The sequence below is a fragment of the Zeugodacus cucurbitae genome, chromosome 2 (genome assembly GCF_028554725.1).
Source record: "Zeugodacus cucurbitae isolate PBARC_wt_2022May chromosome 2, idZeuCucr1.2, whole genome shotgun sequence".
NCBI lineage: Eukaryota > Metazoa > Arthropoda > Insecta > Diptera > Tephritidae > Zeugodacus > Zeugodacus cucurbitae.
The window spans coordinates 40,554,452-40,561,111 of record NC_071667.1 but is presented as its reverse complement, the minus strand read 5'-3'; the positions used below and the strand labels follow the sequence as shown (position 1 = coordinate 40,561,111).

Sequence of the window (6,660 nt, the reverse complement as noted above, 5' to 3'; positions counted from 1 at the left end):
AAATACTTTAAAAACCTAATTTGAAAATTTATGAAATAAATGATGTAGAATTGGTATAAGAAGAAACTTGCCCTCATGTGGAATACATAAATATTTGTAAACTATGTCGTCTTTTTTAATTTTAAATACATTTTTATCTAATCTCTTCGCTACTAAAATACCTAAACCAGATGACGATTCTAAAGGCTCGTCAAAGTAGTTTTCAACATCTAAAAAACAATGTGCAGATACTATAACACAACCAGATTCGTCTGTCATTCCTATTATTTTTATAGGGCCTAGTTTTTCACTAAAACAATAAGAATCTTTTTCTTTTTTATTATCTATATTAAACATATTAATTTTTTAAGTTTTGTTGGGTTCAATGTTTTTATTAGTTCTTTCATCAAGTCTTAAATGTAATTGCTGAAGGATTTTATTCGGTTTATGTATAAGTTTTTCAAATATTGCATATGGTTTTCAAACTTATAGGCTGAAAACTGATCTAGAGGGCCGAATTGCTTAGTGCAGTCAGTTAAATGCAGTAAACCATGCACGTTATAACTAACTAAATGGTCTCCGTATATATTCCCAAACAAATCAACGAATTCTTGTAAGATTTGTTGGGCAACGTTAGCTTCAGTTCTATATGATTTTTCACATGATACAGCCTTATTCCTGCATGCAATAATAAAAAGTGGTAGTAATGGTCACTGCTGATACAATTTTTTAGGACAAATATGCCTATATACAATAAAAACTGCCTAAATTCTGTCGCTTTCCAATTGGTGATTTCATCTAAACTTCTACATATCCTGCCAAACTCAGAAGGAACTAAGCTAGAGAGAAAAGTTATTTTTTCATTAATTTTGGTTTCAATTATATACCCTTTTTTAATCAGCAATTGAAGCAACTTTTTACATACACCAAGATCAACAAGATGCATCGGGTCTAATGGAAATTGGGACACCATATTGAAATTACCTAATTCTAAAATATTTTCTCTAAATTTGAATGAATTAATATGATGTGATTTATCAATTCTATTTTTAAAAGACAAATCAGTTCTTAAGTGATGAACTTGTTTTGAAAAACAAACTCTTCTCTCTTTGTATTCTCCGATTTGATCGTTTTTTGAACAGCTGCTTTTTCCAGTGTGCGATTGCACACCTGTGACAAAAGCTCGAGCGGGAGAATCGCAGCAAAATAAACGAATGTTAAATTTCTTTTTAACAGGATAAGAACCTACCTGAAGCCGGTTTTCTTTTAAATAAGCTACTTCTTCACAAAATTCTTTTAAGAAATCGTTAATATTCCATGGCTTTTCTGTTCCAGAAAACATGCTACTGTAAATGGCAATTCGTTTGGAAATTCAACGATGGACGCTAAAATTGACCATAAAACTTTATTATCTATTCCTATATCAAGTACAATGTAATCTTTAGCTTCAAGGTGAGGAAATGAATTTTTCTCAAAATAATTTTGAATCCCTCTATATAAAAACGCGCCACTTGGAATGTTTTGAATATTAACCTTTTTTCGACTTGTGCCTAAAAGACTTTTGGCTGTTAAGGGCAAATCCACTAAACCTATTTTTCGCAAGGTTTGAAGCAAATCAGTCACTGTATTGTGGGAAACTCTATTGCGTAAAGCACAAGCTTTTATTTCCTTGCATTTATCATTTTTTACTACAATATCCGCATTGTCACTATCACTATCATTGGTATCTTGGCTGTCATAATCATTTAAAGATATATCTATAGAGCTCAATTCTTCCGTATTTTGATCACTATCAGAACTCCCATCAATATTGCAAATTTTAGCAAATTTGGAGGCACTCACATCAAAAGCCTTTTTTTCGGCTCATATAAGCACTAAATGTATTTTTTTCATATTAAAATATATTCCGTTTACTCACCTTTGTAAATTATATATGTATCACTTTTTAATTAAATTTTTTCATTAAATATTAGAACATTCAATTACAAGACAAATTTTTCACAATTGTACACGCGCACCGAATTTCTTTTTCTTTGAATTCGAATTTTCGCAACGAAGAATCGAATGTAAACAATCATGTTATCATGTTGTATACTTAAACGTGCATCGTTTTCCATAAACGGTGGCAAGTCCGAAATCAGTTTGTCTTCTTTTGTTTCGTTTTTATAGAAAAGCTGTTGTGTGAAGAGCTTGTAATATAAAACAAACAAAAGACACAGCGGATAGACTCTTTACGCATCTAAATGATTTGTGAGGGTGTGTTAGTAATAAGCAAAAATTGTGTAAATGTGTGGGAGTTTCGGTCACGCAGGTTTTGCTGGGATGCAACTCAGATACATTTATATGAGACACACCCTGTTAGAACAGTGACGGTCATGTTACCTAGTGGCATGCCGGTAACGCGTGCCGGTTTAATTGTCACACTTTCCTATCACGTTCTTAAGGGCAAATCAAAAAACCTCCCAAAACTTTTGTATACATGTGATTTTTTGTCACCTTCTGGAGCATACGTTTTCTGCTACAATAAAACTATATCCTCCCTTCTCACACTTTGTTGAAATTAAAGGCAAGTGGAGAAAACTGTTTTAGGAAAGCGCGTCGATACATGCTATATTAGCCAAGTGGTTAAACACACGGCTGGGTAATCCGTGAGGCTCATGTTCGAATCTCAAAATAAAAGATTTTTTTTTTTCATATTTAATTTTTTTGTCAGATAATTTTTAACAAAAATTGCATTGTACTTTAAATTTAAATAAATAATTCATTGTTAACTTGTTATTTTCAATTCAATTCATACTTCACATTGCTTTAAATTTAAAATTTAGTGTATTAAAAGAATTATGTTTAGTAATATAATAGATACATATAACTTATTGTTAAATAATAAATTATGATTCACTCGTCAGTTTTTCTCTTTCTATAAATCCTTTGTTTGTGTCTATGGTGGCTAATTCCAATGGCTTTTCGAACTTGTTTTTCGAATGTTGCCAATCCATAAGTTATAAATGAATCTATAATAAAACATAATGATAGGTACAAATTAAAACAAAACATTTAAAGTAAAATTAAATTAAAAAAAAAAACAGAATTTACCGTATAAGATGTTGGAAACTAGTAGGAATTTGGAGAGAGGTTGCTTCCCACCCCTACCGTCCCAGTTACATAAATAAACAAGTTCATCAGTGTACTGCCTACGCAACACATCATGTGCACTATCTGAAGTACCTTTTAGTCGCAAAACGAATTGTTTCTGTAAATAAGAAAATATTATGTAAATATTTAATTGTTAATTGAAAAAATATGTATATATGGCTTACCGTTGCTGCAGCAAATTCGTCGCATCAATTTTTCGTCCATTTCCAAAGCTGAAGCAAGCGTATTTAATGGGAGGGTGGAAGCGATTTCGGTTTGAACATTGTCGACTTCTTCACCAGTCATTCGGCATACCGATTGATGAATTTTGCGGATGAGGACCTTGCATTCACGGATCTTTTTTTTGCGCCATTCTTTCACTTTTATAAATAATTTGAAAAAGAATTAAAGGGACATGTAGAGAAAAATGTTCATTTGTGCATTTAAAAACTGTTGTAATCTTACATTTTCTTTCACATGCTTATCGATTTTACTTTCCAAATTGCATACCCTCGTCGTTAAATCGTCAAATAGAAATAGTGGTTAACATGTCAATAACCTCTGGAAAAAGGGTGGAAAAATAAAAAATTAAAGAAATAAATTATGTGTGTGTTGCATTACCGTTTCCTTCCACAGGTTGTTTTGAAATGCTTGCCTCTGCATTGTAGCAACCAGATGTGTTAAACTTTCTTCGCTTCAAATGTAATTGCTCTACAATAACAAAAAAGTAACAATATATTGAAACGAATTTTTGTAAGTTTACATATATTTACATACCTTTTGCGGGAGTTAAAGACATTGTTGGACAGTCCTTCAAGTCAATATCGTCAAATATATTTTCCATCTTATTGAGAAATAAAAATTGGCAGAATGAAAATTATTTTTTCAAATATTTAAGAAAATGTTATTACACAATATTATTAGTTTAACCGAGAAAAATATATGTACATAAATACTTTAAAAACCTAATTTGAAAATTTATGAAATAAATGATGTAGAATTGGTATAAGAAGAAACTTGCCCTCATGTGGAATAGATAAATATTTGTAAACTATGTCGTCTTTTTTAATTTTAAATACATTTTTATCTAATCTCTTCGCTACTAAAATACCTAAACCAGATGACGATTCTAAAGGCTCGTCAAAGTAGTTTTCAACATCTAAAAAACAATGTGCAGATACTATAACACAACCAGATTCGTCTGTCATTCCTATTATTTTTATAGGGCCTAGTTTTTCACTAAAACAATAAGAATCTTTTTCTTTTTTATTATCTACATTAAACATATTAATTTTTAAAGTTTTGTTGGGTTCAATGTTTTTATTAGTTCTTTCATCAAGCCTTAAATGTAATTGCTGAAGGATTTTATTCGGTTTATGTATAAGTTTTCTAGAGGGCCGAATTGCTTAGTGCAGTCAGTTAAATGCAGTAAACCATGCACGTTATAACTAACTAAATGGTCTCCGTATATATTCCCAAACAAATCAACGAATTCTTGTAAGATTTGTTGGGCAACGTTAGCTTCAGTTCTATATGAATTTTCACATGATAACAGCCTTATTACTGCATGTAATAATAAAAAGTGGTAGTAATGGTCACTGCTGATACAATCATTTAGAACAAATATACCTATATACAATAAAAACTGCCTAAACTCTGTCGCTTTCCAATTACTAATTTCATCTAAACTTTTACATATTCGACCGAATTCTGAAGGAACTAAATTGGAGAGAAATAATATTTTTTCGTTAACTTTGGTTACGTTAATATTGCCTTTTTTAATCCACAATTGAAGTAACTTTCTACATACCCCAAGATCAACAAGGTGCATGGGATATAAAGGAAATTGGGAAACCATTTTGAAATTACCTGACTCTAAAATGCTCTCTCTAAATTTAAATTGTTTAATGTGATGTGATCTGTCATTTCTATTTTTAAAAAACTGGTCAGTCCTCAAATTTTTAATTTGTTTTGAAAAGCAAACTCTCCTTTCTTTGTAGTCACCCACTGGATCACATTTAGAGCAACTACTTTTTCCAGTGTGCGATTGCACACCTGTAACAAAAGCTCGAGCGGGAGCATCGCAGCAAAACAAACGAATGTCAAATTTCTTCTTTACAGGATAAACACTAACCTGAAGGCCATTTTTTTTAAACAATTAACTTCTTCGCAAAATTCTTTCAGAAAATCATTGATGTTCCAAGGTTTTTCTATTCCAGAAAAGCATGCAATTGTAAATGGCAATTCGTTTGGACAATCAACTATGGATGCTAAAATAGGCCACAATACTCTATTCGAATTCTTGAATAATTTGAGGCCATCTATTCCCACATCAAGAACAATCTTATCTTTATTTTCAAGTTGAGGAAATGCATTTTTCTCAAAATGATGTTGAATTCCTCTATATAAAAAGGATCCACTTGGAATTGTTTGAATATTTACCTTTTTTCGGCTGGTACCAAAAGACTTTTAGCCGTTAAAGGTAAATCTGTGCAACCTATTTTTCGCAACGTTTGCAGAAGATCGGTCACCGTGTTATGGGATACCCTATTTCTTAAAGCCCAAGCTTTTAATTCTGAACTGAATTTATTATTTTCTATCACTTTTGAAATTTCACTATCACTATTCATATCACTAACATGGTCATTGCTGCAATTATAAGAAAAATCAAGGGAGCTTACTGAACTGCATCCCTCCACACTAGGATCAATATCGGAATTTACATCTTTTTCATAAATTTTCTCAAAATTAGATGCACTAAGGTTAAAAGCCTTTTTTCCCGGCTCACATATGCACTAAATGTACTTTTTTTATTTTAAATTATATGTTTTCTACTCACCCTTTTTCCAAATAGTATTGTAGTCACAAATTTAAACACAAATATTAAAATACAATTGATATTTAAATATATTTTCACAAATAATCAAAAGCAAAATTCTTTTCACGACGCGTGCGTAACCGAATAATTTTTATACTCTCGCAACAAAAGTTGCTAAAGAGAGTATTATAGTTTTGTTCGCATAACGGTTGTTTGTAACATCTAAAACTAAAAGAGTTAGATATAGAGTCATATATACCAAAGTGATCAGGGTGACGAGTAGATTTGAAATCCGGATGTCTGTCCGTCCGTCCGTCTGTCCGTCTGTGTAAGCTGTAACTTGAGTAAAAATTAAGATATCTTGACAAAACTTGGCACAAATATTCCTTGGCACCATAAGAAGATCAATCGGAATCGGACCATTGCCACGCCTACAAAATGGCGAAAACCAAAAACGCATAAAGTGTCATAACTAAGCCATAAATGAAGATATACAAGTAAAATTTGGAATAAAGGATCGCAATAGGAAGGGGCATATTGGGATGTAATTCTTTGGGGGAAGTGGGCGTGGCCCCGCCCCCAAATTGGTTATTTGTATATATCTCGCTAACCAATAGAGCTATATAAACCAAACTTTCTGTAGTCGGTTCTCCTACGTACCCCACCACACACCATGAAAATAGTTGAAATCGGATAATAACCACGCCCACCTCCCATACGAAGGTTAGGTT

The 6,660-nt window shown here is 31.9% G+C and overlaps 1 long non-coding RNA gene across 1 annotated transcript; it reads right to left on the bottom strand.

Moving 5' to 3' along the window:
• Positions 1–2,244: 2,244 nt before the first annotated feature.
• Positions 2,245–4,897, bottom strand: LOC128922932 (uncharacterized). Its single transcript, XR_008472104.1, has 6 exons — positions 3,889–4,897; positions 3,733–3,822; positions 3,577–3,672; positions 3,297–3,491; positions 3,073–3,229; positions 2,245–2,990 (listed from the first exon to the last, which is right to left on the bottom strand). It is a non-coding gene; the product is annotated as an uncharacterized LOC128922932 (long non-coding RNA).
• Positions 4,898–6,660: the final 1,763 nt, after the last annotated feature.